The sequence below is a fragment of the Fukomys damarensis genome, unplaced genomic scaffold (assembly GCF_012274545.1).
Source record: "Fukomys damarensis isolate Sample0158 unplaced genomic scaffold, DMR_v1.0_HiC HiC_scaffold_32, whole genome shotgun sequence".
Lineage (NCBI taxonomy): Eukaryota > Metazoa > Chordata > Mammalia > Rodentia > Bathyergidae > Fukomys > Fukomys damarensis.
The window spans coordinates 17,035,453-17,047,772 of NW_022900944.1; the positions used below are offsets into that span (position 1 = coordinate 17,035,453).

At 49.1% G+C, this 12,320-nt stretch overlaps 1 long non-coding RNA gene across 1 annotated transcript; it reads left to right on the forward strand.

Moving 5' to 3' along the window:
* The first annotated feature begins 383 nt into the window (after positions 1 to 383).
* Positions 384 to 7,905, forward strand: LOC104865464. The gene is made up of 3 exons (XR_781164.1): positions 384 to 731; positions 7,087 to 7,155; positions 7,785 to 7,905. It is a non-coding gene; the product is annotated as an uncharacterized LOC104865464 (long non-coding RNA).
* The last annotated feature ends 4,415 nt before the right edge of the window (positions 7,906 to 12,320 follow it).

A 12,320-nucleotide genomic window follows, 5' to 3' on the forward strand; every position in this document is an offset into this window, starting at 1 on the left:
CGTTTTTTTTTTTTTTTTTTTCCTTCTCAGGGTGAATGGAGGGACGGGGGAGAGAGCTGAATGTTCCAGACAGATTGCTTTGATTTGAAATGGAAACAAACAACTTTAGGGGGAAAAAAAGGCTTTCATTATTTCGGAGACCTTGGCATTCTTACAGATACATTCATGAATTAATCATTAAAATCCTGAAATGTGGAATAAATCATGTGGTTTTCAATGCCAGCCCACAATAAAGGGGACCTCAAACAGTTATTAAGACACAGTGCTTTAAGCTGCTACTGTTGCGAATGAATTTTCTCTAGGAATCAAGTGAATGGGGTGATTGTGTGTGTGTGTGTGTGTGTGTGTGTGCGTGCGCGCGCGTGCGCGCGCCCACGTGCTAACGGCAGCCCTGGGGTCTCAGGCCAGAACGTGTGCGAGCCGGCTCCAACCGTGTGTCACCACAGATTAGTGCTATTTAATATCTGCTAATGGAATGGCACTGTCTGCCGTCGACAGCAGGAGCCAAAGCGGGCCACGCAGCTTTTAAATTATTAGCACTAATTAGGCAAATCAAAGAGGAGGAGGGCAAAGAGACCAAAGCTTGCATGAGCAGGAAAGCAAGGGATCGCTACCTGCCTTGTCCTGTCACGATCGAGCTACCAAGCAGCCAATTAGTGCCGAAGACCCTTCCGGAGTGACAAAAGAACGAGCAGGCCTGCCCCGAGCCCAGGCAGGATGGCTTCATTATAGTGAGTCCCTAATTAAAATGTAAAGGTTGCTGATTATTGCATAATTAAATAAGGTGGCAGGCGGTAGGCACCAACTATCTAGGAATTTCTAGGGCTCCTCTATTGTACCACCTTGGTGGCCTCCTGTGTGGGCGTCCCGGTCGGCCTGCCGCTGTCCGTGGTCCTGACAAACACCCTCGCTTCTAAACGGCCTGAAAGAGCAGAAGTGCTCCTAGGGCGCATTTCTCCTAACTTCCCCATTACCACCCCATTACCAATCCTGAGGATCATTCTGGCTTTCTTTAGAACCCATTTCGAACAAATTAGTCGAGGGGGAAAAAAAGCGGGCAGTATACAGCAAAAAACCAAGGAAGCCTAATTAGCACTCAGCCACTGCAATCCAAATGTAAAGGTATGGAAACTGAGGTTGTCACCTGGTGGTATAACCTTTATCTCTCTTCTTTTCTATCTGTCAAGAAGAAATGCTGTTTCTTAAGAGTTTCGTTGGGAACTAAACTCAGGTTTGACACAGAGCCTAAGGTAGCTATCACAATACCATATCCAGAGTGCTGCAGGAGAGAAAAGGAGACAGAGTGGGTAGGGTAACTACACCCCATCCCAGGCCAGGACATAAGTACCTTTTAATATGGGTTGAAGCCAGGCATGGAGGCACATGCCTGTAATCCCAACATTCAGGAGGCTGAGGCAGGTGGATTACCCCAGGTTTGAGGCTACCCTGGACTGCATCATGAACTCAAGACCAACCTGATCCATAGAGTAAGATCCTGTTTCAGAAAACAAAAACAATAAAATAATAAAATAATAATAATAATAATAATAATAATAATAATAATAATAATAATAATAACAGGTTGAGGTAAGCCTGATGGTGCACACTTGTCATCCTAGCACTCAGGAGGCTGAGGCAGGAGGATTGCCAATAGTATGGTGCCAGCCTGAGCTGCACAGATAGACCCCATCTTGAAAAATCAAATGTATATTGGGTTGAGTATGACAAATACCTGAGGAAGTCATGCTATGGAAATCTTGGCTTCTCAGAGCAGTGGGCATGGCTCAATTTTAATGTTGCCAGTTCAGGCTTTTTATATGCTATTGTCCTGTGCAGCCTCTCTCTTCCATGTCTTCTCACTTCTGTAGTCTCTTTCTTTTCTTCCCTCTCGTACTTCTAGTTCCTTCTGTTTCTCTTGCCCCTGTTTCCTCTATTTCTCATTTGTTTGTCCGTCTGCTCCTTCATTCTGGGGGTTGAACTCAGCTCCCTGACGGATGCTAGGCCACTCGTCTACCACTGTCTTTCTCCTTTATTTAATCTCTCCATTGCCAGGTATCCGATCACCACTATAACAAGAGCAATGTGAAGTTGCCATTCATTCCCTCTTTGATTTTTATCTGTAACTCCATGGTTTATCTTATTTTTATTGAAATGGTCCAAATTACCCTTTTCTTTGCCAAAAATCTTTTTTAAATTTTTTTGTACCAGGGATCGAACTAAGGACTTTGCACTTGCAAGGCAGGTAGTAGCACCACTGAGCTAAAGCCCTGGATTCCAGAAATCTTAAGCAAAGGCCAGGGTGATGTTTTAAAGACAACTTAGAGCCTGCAGAGCCATGGCAGAAAGTGGGTATCTGTAGCCAAGCATGGTTGCACATCTCTGTAACCCCAGCTCTCAGGAAACCGACACAAGATTGTTGCGAGTTTGCAGTCAGCCTGGACTACATAGTGAGACTCTGTCTCCAAAAACTCAAAGAAAAAGAAAGTAGATGTCTGAGTTAGTGCAGGGTGGGCTGCAGAAATAGGCAGACCCAGTCCTATAGTGCTTCAACACCACAGCATTTTATTTCTTCCTCCCAGCTAGGTTAAGACAGTTGAGGAATGTTCTCCTTCCAGGGAGAGACAGCATGCATTGCACAATTCCTCTTCAGGGCTTTAAAAGCCAAGTCTTTTATTGGGAACCAATGGGTCACTGGGCAGATAGACTGAAAAGGAAAATGAGCCTCCAGCAACAAAACCATTGCCTGGACAAGCTTTGTGGGGAAGGGACTCTGCCTTCCCTATGTCTTCAGTGCATAGTTTCCAAGACCACAGAAAGGGAAGACAAATGTGAAAAGGAGATTTATAAGCACCAGACCACCCCACTCCCCCTCACACTTCATTGGCATGGCTCAGCCATATAACAATAAAGGATGCCAGTGGGTTATTTACCAGGTCACACAGCAGTAAGAAACCGGAGCTTGGCAAGCATTTAACTGTCTCTGCCACACGAGAGACGTGGAAGTGGTGAAGAAAGCCTCATGAGACAGAAGTGAAGACCGAGCCAAGACCTGTGTCACACAGCTGACCCCACGCCCTGCCCCGAGCCTGTCCTGGGGGAGGACAGGAAACTGAGCTTGGTAACCAGGGTCACTGTCCTCTGTCCCCCTCCTGTGGGAAAGTTCCCTTGTAGGGCACTGGATTCAGTTTCTGAGTCAGACAGACATGAAAGGAAACCCAGAGCCACCTCTTCTGAGACATGTGACCTCAGACCAGGCATTTCTGTGAGCCTCAGTTTCCTGGCTGGGAAAATAAGAGAAAAGAGATGTTTGCTTTTTCTGGCATCTGTGAAGATCACAGTGAAAGAAATGCCTCAGCGTGCGGCCTGTCTTAGTGAGCAGTCCATAGATGACATCAATCAACAGTGTTCCCGAGCTCACTTCTGCCTCCATACTGTGGTTCTTTCGGTTTCCTCTGTCCAGAATGGCTGCTTCCTACCTACTGGCCCATCGAACCCGATCACTCTCTCCTCTGGGGACTCTTTCCCTTCTATGTAGTTCCCAGTGATCCAGTTAAGATTTGTGCTACTCGACTAGGCACTTTGTTGTGGTTTGTCCACTTAAAGGTTCAGGATATCATTTTATCTTACTGTATCTCAGAGCCTAGTACAGTGTCTGGTATATAGTAGGTGCTCAACTATCGTATTTGCTAAATGACTCTGCAGTGTTGGTGAGACACACCCATGTCAAAGAGGCTGATGCAGCACCTTTGTACATCCAGAATCATACAGCTTGGTGGCTTTTCTCTGGTTTTCTGTGTCACTGCTTGTCTTGCTGAGATTGAATTCCCAGTAGTGGGGTGATCTTTGTAAAATATAAATAGAATCGTTCCTGGACTCGATCCTCTTTGATGACCCCTCATCACCCATAGAATAAAATCCATGCTTCTCATCAGAGCCTATAAATCTTTGACAGACATGCCTGGCCCCTCTTTTATTCCATTTTCCTCATGTTCTTTTGCCTCAAGGCCTTCTTTTTTATTTTTTTTTTTATTTTTCTCAGTATTAGGAATTGAATCCAGGGCCTTTGTACTGAGCTACATCCCTGAACATTTTTTTTTCCTAATTCTGAGACTGTCTTGCTAAGTTAATAAGTTGTGCAGGCTGGGCTCAAACTTGGAATCCTCCTGCCTCAGCCTCCCAGAGTCCGGAGATCACAGGCACGGGCCACCACAACTGCTCCACAGGCCACCTTTCCATTCCTTGAATACATGGAACTTATCCCAGCTCACCAACTTTGTACTCATTATGTGCTGTTTCTGAGACACTTTCCCCAAGGACACTAGCAAAACTGAAGCCATCCTGTGTTCCTGGACTCGGCTCCAATGTTCCCATCAGAGAGGTCATCTCGGGCCACATGGTAGGAAGTCGTTTCCCTTCCATGATCCACCCCATGGTTTAGGGTGTTGCCTGAGTCTACCTTGTGTTGCTCGGCTCATGGCTCTGAAAGCTGAGAAGATCAAAGTCAAGGGTCTTCATCTGGCAAGGATCTGCTTCTCTATGACAACATGGCAGGGGCTGGGGATTTAGCTCAGTGGTTCCTCCGCTTGCCTCGCAAGCTCAAGGACCCGAGTTCAATCCCGGTACCAAAAAAAAAAAAAAAAAAAAAAAAAAAACATGGCAGATGCACTGGGGACTTAGTTTCTAACATGTGAATCCTGAGAGAGCCACGCAAACCAAGGTGGTGCATCCTCCAGACCCAGACTCCAAGGTGCACATCTGTTTGCAGGAAGTTCAGGACCAGTGCAGGGTGCTGGTGAGCAGGGTGGGGTGGAGGAAGCAGAATGAGCAGAGGAGACACTGTCACAGCCGGGGCCTCTGCTGGTCCCACCAAGAAGGCCTGGCGGGGAGGCAGGAGGAGCTGCCTGCCATGTGGAAGGGAGATCTCAGCCAAGGCCACTGACTTTCCCTGCGGGCGGCTTCCAGACAGCGACTCAGCTGAGAGGAGAACCGTCAGCCTCAGAACCCTCAGCAGTCAAGACCAATGCCCATGTCTGCCAGGAGGACATTCTGGTGGCACCTGATGGCATCTGCCACACTCATCCCTTGCACTACTCAGATCTATGCTTTGTGGAGGTTTGGGGGGTTTTATTTGGTTTTTTTTGAGACAGGGTCTCACTATGTAGTTGAGACTGACCTGGAACTCACTACATAGCCCAGGCTGGTCTCGAACTCACAGTGATCCTCCTGCCTCAGCCTCCTGAGTGCTGGGATTAAAGGCGTGCGCCACCATGCCTGCCTATGCTTTGTGTTTAATTGATCCCACGAGCAACTCCTCTGGGATTCTGGTGGAGCTCACTTCTCTGGACAAATTTACAAGAGGAAGATTAGTAGAACAACCCAACCCCAGGGCTGCAGCCACCCTCTGGGCTGCGGTCAATACCGTTGTCACCCTCTCCTGCCCATTTCAGATTCCCCTCACCTTGGATGAGCATGCAGAGAGGCTTTGGGCCCCACCTGTGCCTTAGCTATTTTCCTCCACCTGAAACCAAATACCCAACACCACAATTTAAGGAGCAGAGGTTCATTTTGGCTCACACCACAGCCCACGGTCAGCTGGCTCTAAAGAAGAAACAGCACAGCAAAGGGGCACAGTGGAGGAAAAGCCGCTCCCCGAGTGGAACCCAGGACACAGAGGAAAGTGAGAAGCCAGGAGGGAGATGCACCCTCCCAGGCCAGGCCCCCAGGGACTGCCTCTTCCGACCAGACCCCACCTTCGAAGAGCACATGTAGCTACCGATTCGTGGATACTTTAATCCATCAAGGGGTACCGTGCCCCGTGATCCACTCAGTCCCAAAAGACATGCCTATGATTGCACAAGGCTTAGGGAGACATCTAGATGTAATCTGTAACAGCCAGCAAGGTGGAGCACTTGCCCGCAGGGCCTGGGCCTCAGTCACCACACCATTCCCAGGCCATGGCTACAGGGTTTACTCACTTACAGACAGAGCCGGTAAGAAAGGCCACCATGGTTAACAAATATATTCTCCTTGTCCCCACTGCCCTCAACCTCCAAACAGGAGCCTGAAGTGGTAGCCAGGACTTGAAACTCCTTGGGACTCCTGCTGTGTCCCCTGGTGGCCGTACCTTGTCCTGGGTCCCAAGCCCAGAGAGCCCAAAGCTGCTGCTGAATTCCTCAGCCCTGAAGGGAGAGACCTGGGTAACATGACAGCAACCGACTACGCTGGTACACAGCATAATCTTCTCCTGTGTAACACTCTCCTCACTTCCCACAATGGCCTGGTTAATTTTTCTCTAGTGTTGGCTCTCTCTAACTCTGGAATAGAAGCTCGCAGGAGCAGGACTCCCTGGGTTTGTTCACCTCCCAGCCCAGGGCCAAGTACAATGCCTGCCGCCTAACAGACGCTCGGTGTCTTTGCTGAATGAAGAGCCAACGTGAATGAGGCAGCTTCGAAGTCCTCAAGGGCAGCTCTGCCTCCTGCTGCTCTGAGGGATGGAGCCCCACCTCAGTGAAGACCTCACGAAACACGCAGCGTCGCTGCAGCTCTCTGCATGTGAGAGGCCTCCTCACACAATCTCAGGCTATTTTCAGTCTGTGTTTTCCTCTCTGACCCATTATGGTGGTGCGGAGAGGCCGGCTACCTGGGGCTTGCAGTAGCTCTGAAGAAAACTAATCTCATCTCCCTCTCCCTGGAAGACTCTGGGAGGGTATCTTCTATACCCAGCAACTGGGTGACAGCCACCCAGACCGTGTGCCCTGAGAGCCCGGTGATTACATTTTCAGTGTCCGGGCCGGAGGTGCGGCGGAAGTGATTACGGAGGCCCGCGCTAAAGCCACGGCTGGAATCTCTCCTCTCTCCAGTAGATGAGACTCGGGCTCCTCCCTCTACTCTGACCGACTGTCTTCAACCAGTACACGACTTCCCAGACCTGGGGCTTCTCCGGTGCAGACTCAGAGGGGCCTCTTTGTTTGGCTACTTAGATTGTGAGCTGGAAGGCAACTGGTGGATTGCTTTAACAATCTTCCATTCGGAGCTTTACGTGTTCATCTGTTTTGACTACTAAAGAAGAAACGCTTTTCTTTGTAGAGGCTGTGAAGAAGAGGGTGAGAGGAAGTGAATTTTCCCCTTGACACTCCACAAGCGCAAAGGACAGAGGTAATGATCCCTTCCCCAGAGGCTTTCAGGGGCTGCTGTGCAGCTAGGAAAGGTAGCTCTGAACTGCCGGCAAGACCCTTCTCAGTTCCAAGACGCTCCCGCCATTCCCTGGAGAGGGAGGATGAAGAAATTCATCACCCTCTTTCTGGGGAAGGAGAAACCTTGTAGAAACGAGCCGGCAGGACAGGACACGCCCTGGAATAACTGGGCCAACTGTCTTGCCCACATAGGTGGCAAGGATTAGAACGCCCTGCATTTGAATCCTAGCTCCACCCCCCGAGCCCTGTGGTCTTGAGCAAGCTAATTTAACTCTGTAAATGAGTATAAATGGTCATATCTGTAGGTACGCTCAGAGCCTTCAATGAGAAAATAAATGCAAAGTGCTAAACTCAGTACCACACACATAACAAGTGTGTGAAACGCAGTAGCCACTGTTTCTACATTTCTAAACTGTGAAACAAGGATGCTAACAGCATTGGCATTCTGGCTCTGCTGTAAGGTTGAGCAAGATGAGGCACACAGTGACAGGAACAGTGCCTGGCATAGCGGCTGTCACCCTCAGCCCATGCAGCCTTGACTAAGTACCAGGGTAAGCGCAGCTTAAATAACAGAAACGTACCTTCTTACAGCTTTAGAGATGGGAAAGCCCAAGATCAAAGGTCCAGCAGGGTTCAGCTCCTGGTGACATCTCTCCTCCTGGCTTCAGTTAACCACCTTCTCCACGTGACTTCGCTTGGGAGAGACTGAGCTCTCAGGTGATCATTATAAGAACACGAATCCTATTTGACCGAAACCCCACCCCTAGGACCTCATTTAACCTTCATTATCTCCTAAATACTCATCTCCATCTCTAGGTAGTCAGGATGAGGTTAGCATAGGGACTGGGTGAGGGAGGGATGGAATCCAACTCTCAGCGGTGTGTGCTCCATAAACCTTCCCGCTGCACTGATAATTATCGTGGCTCACAGATGGTGGTGGTGCTAAGATAATACCACAGGTCTGACTTTCCCACGTCTTTTGCATCTTCTGAATCACTGCACTGACTTCCGGCCACACCCTTCCTGTTCAGGGTCTCTTGCGGATGACCCTGGGGAGGCTCCATCCACATCCAGGGTCCGCCCAGAGCCTCTGAACGCTTCCTCCTCCTCCCCCCCCCCGCAGTTTCAGGTGCTTCTGCTGCCTGTGGCCCACATCTGGGCTGCTCTGCTGGCTCAGGAAGCTATGAGTTTCAGGAAACTTCCAGCCCCTGGTGGTCAAGACAACTTGGAAGTATGACTTACACAAAAATCCCTTGGCAGAATTCGTCTAAAACTGCGCTCTTCCTTGGCCCTTTCTAGTTGGGAGAACTTCCTTCAATAAATCCCTTACTCTCAAGTCTCATCACAGACTCTGCTCCCGGGGAACCCACCAGGGCATCAGCTCTACCCCTAGGCCCTCCCTGACACAGGCCTCTGAGCACCTTCACCTGTGCAGACCTAGTAGAGTGACTGCTTGTGAGAACCCCAGGAGGTGGGTGCTTCAACAGCCCCCGCCCTGCAGGTGAGAAATGTGATACAAGGAAAGGCCAAGTGACTCAGCCAACATCACCACCGAGTGGCACAGACACAGGCACAACCTATCTTCCTGTTGTTCTCTTGCCCCACTTCTGGCCTCACTGTAAGCCCTTTGGGGCGGTAACTGCTGCTTTCTCCCCTTGACACCTGGCATTTTCTTTAAAAGGCAGCACCCATCAGGGACTCTGGAAATGAATGAGTGAAGGAAGGAACGGGCTCAACACTTGTTCAGCAGCTGCTTACCCCTTCCAGGTAAGGCAGGCCACTTATGCCTCTGCCCAAGGGTCTCTCGCATTTTCCCTTGGCCCCAGAGATGGCCACAACAGAGAACTGTCACCTCAGCACCAAAGCCTTTAGAAGACTAAAGTAACTTGACCACAACCCCACCTGCTCTCCCTCGGCTCCACACGGCACTTCCTAAACACACACTCATTCCCCAAGCTGACTGTGAGTGGTTAAAAATAACCCACAGCAACAATGCTGATGATGCCTTCTACCCATGTTTATACCAGCGCAACACACAGTGGCTGAATCTTAAAAGAAGCTTGTATGCCCATCACGGGGTGGATGAATAAAGAGAAAGCACAGTGGAGCACTGTTCTGCCCATTAAAGATAAATCTAAGTGGGCCGTGCATGGTGGCACACACCTATAATCCCAGCACTCAGGAGGCTGAGGCAGGAGGATCGCTGTGAGTTCGAGACCAGCCTGGGCTACATAGTGAGTTCCAGGTCAGTCTCAACTACCTAGTGAGACTGAAGGTTAAATAGATTATGTGAGAAACCCAAAGTGTAAATAATTTAAAGAGCAAAATAAAAGATGATAGGAAATATGGAGGTAGACCTTTTGCAGATGGGAAGAGGATCTAGGAGTGGGGGGAGACGAAAGAGAGAAGGGAAAACAAAAAGGACTAAGATGCAATGTGCATGTGCCCAAACTCCCCAGGATGCATGCATTCATTATGCATCACCACTAATTATGCACTGGGTACTCACAGAAAAGGACAAGATAATAATGCCCCTCGCTTCTGAGTGCTTACTACACAGCAGGCCCCATTCCACAAATGCTGCGCTGTAACTCAGTACCGCATGCTCCCTGCTGGACTGTGAAAAAGTGGGCAGGACCGGGGACCTCAGGTTGCATCCTCAAGGTACCAAAGCAGAGGGGAAACAGGAGCTGGCATCTGGACTTGGTTTCATCAGGCCCCAGGGCATAGTCTGTTGGCTCCCGGGACATCCACTTAAGGTCACAGGCCCAAAACGCCTCCAGCTATGTTTTATTTGATCTTCAGTGCATTTTTTAATTTTTAATGAAATTGACTACATTTCATTTATTAACATCTAGATTTTTAACTTCTGTTGAAAACACTCAGATCTGGTAACTTTGGGTTGCAACACTATATGGGCATTGGCTGCAGCTGAGGGGAGACTGCTCCCCCCGTAACGGAGCCCACCAGGCCCAGGCCAGCCCACTCCCCTCCACTCCTGCCTCTTCACACCAGTCCTGTTGCATTCCTTTTGTTTTGGGGGTTTTTTGTTTTTGTTTTTTGGGGTTTTTTTGGTACTGGGGAATCCAACTCAGGTCCTTGCACTTGCGAGGCAGGAGCGGAACCACTGAGCTAAATCCCTGGCCCGCATTCCATTTGTTTTTTACCTTCCTGGCACTGAAAGGCTTTAACTTTGCCACCTCTGTGTCCACTACGCCAGCTCTGTGTCTTATAAATGAGGGTGCCCCTCCCATCCAGGGAAAACAGCACCTGGAGATGCGGGTGACAGCGACATGATGATGTCCCACATGTACGAGTGATCCTGCACCCTTGATCTTATTTGATCTCCAAGGCAATAAACATTTCCTAGGCCATTGAGTTGGGCCAAGGTCTGTCACCAGGCTCAGGAGGGTGGAGAAGAATACAGAATGGCCTTCCAAAAGGCCAAGGCTCTGCAGTGCAGACAAACCACTGAAACGATGGTCCTGCATGGTCATAGAAGACATTCATAACCAGCCCAGGGAGAGCCAGATGCAGCAACTAAATTCCCCAGTCTCTTGGTCAGTTCAGGCTTCAATAACAAAAGGTCAGGGGTGGGGTTGATCCCTAAACAAGAACAGAAATCTTATTTCTCCCAGTTCTGGAGTTGGAGAGCCATCATAGTCATGTTCTAGTGAGTGCCCCCTTCTGGGCTATAGAGGGCCCCCTTCTCGATGTATTCTTGCAAGGTTGAAAGAGGAGGAGATATCTCTCTGAAGTCCCTCCTACAAGGGCACTACTGCCCTTCCTGAGATCTCCACCCTGTAACCCACCTGTGATCTAGGGCCCCACCTCCTGAAGCCATCACATATGCCAGCGTATGAAGTGGGGATGCGAATATTTGCTCCGTCCACCGCATCAAGGCAGATGCAGAGCTTTCTGGGGACGATATCCCTCCCTGATCCTCCCTGAGGTGTCCTGAGATGAGCAGGAATGTGCAAGGAGATGGGGTGTGTTACTGGGAAACTCACACCCTGAGGAGAGGCCAACGCTCTTCACGTTCAAGGCATGAACTGCTCTTGTTGAATGTTAAACCTGTGGCGGGGTCTCTAGGGCTGCCCGATGCTCCAACTTCATCTCACACCTTCCCCTGCTGCTTCCTCCTGCCCAAGGCCTTTGCATGTGAGCCTTCCTTCTCCTGGTATCCTTTTCCACTGTTGTTCTTTGAGTCCTGTATTAAACACCACTTCCTCAGGAAAGTTGCCGGTGCTACGGACACGTCCGATCCCTACCACATTCAAGTGTTTCCCTTTGAAACACGCATCATCCCTAATTATGTATTTGCAGGATGACTGGATCAATGTCTGTCCCCGAGTCTTTATCTCCCTCTGTCTCTGAAACCGTGGCCATGTGACTTTTCAGCCTTCACCTCTGGGCTTTGGACTTGGCCTGTGACACACTTACACCAATGGAATGGGGACGGAAGGTGCTGGTGCTCTCATTCCAAGTCTAAGAACCACAGGAGTACTTTGGGCTTCTGCCATCACCATGGCACAACATGCCCAGCAACATGTCCCACTGGCACAAGGAGAATAAGAGCTGCGTGCATCAGAGCCAGACTCAGTCTATCACTTAGAGCCTCCCTGCGGAGACCGGCTGGATCAGCCAGCCCCCGGCCAAACTATGGAGGCACCAGGGAAATAGATGCATGCTGCTTCGTGATCCTGGAACATGAAGGGTTGCTTGTTATATGGCAATAGCAGATTCATATACACTCACTGTGCCCTAAGCTTTGTTTAAGTGAGAATCTATCAGCGGATGAATACCCAAAAATCAATAGCCTTCTTATACACAAATAACAGACACACGGAGAGAGAAATAAGGGAAAAAATTCCTTTTACAATAGCATCCCAAAAAATGAAGTATCTAGGAATCAATCTAACAAAATAAACAAAAGATCTCTACACTGAAAACTACAGCACTCTGAAAAAAGAAATTGAAGAGGGTATAAAAAATGGAAAGATATCCCCTGCTCCTGGATAGGAAGAATCAACATAGTGAAAATGGCCGTACTACCAAAACTGCTATATACATTCAATGCAATGCCAATTGAAATTCCAACACTATATTTCACAGAACTAGAAAAAA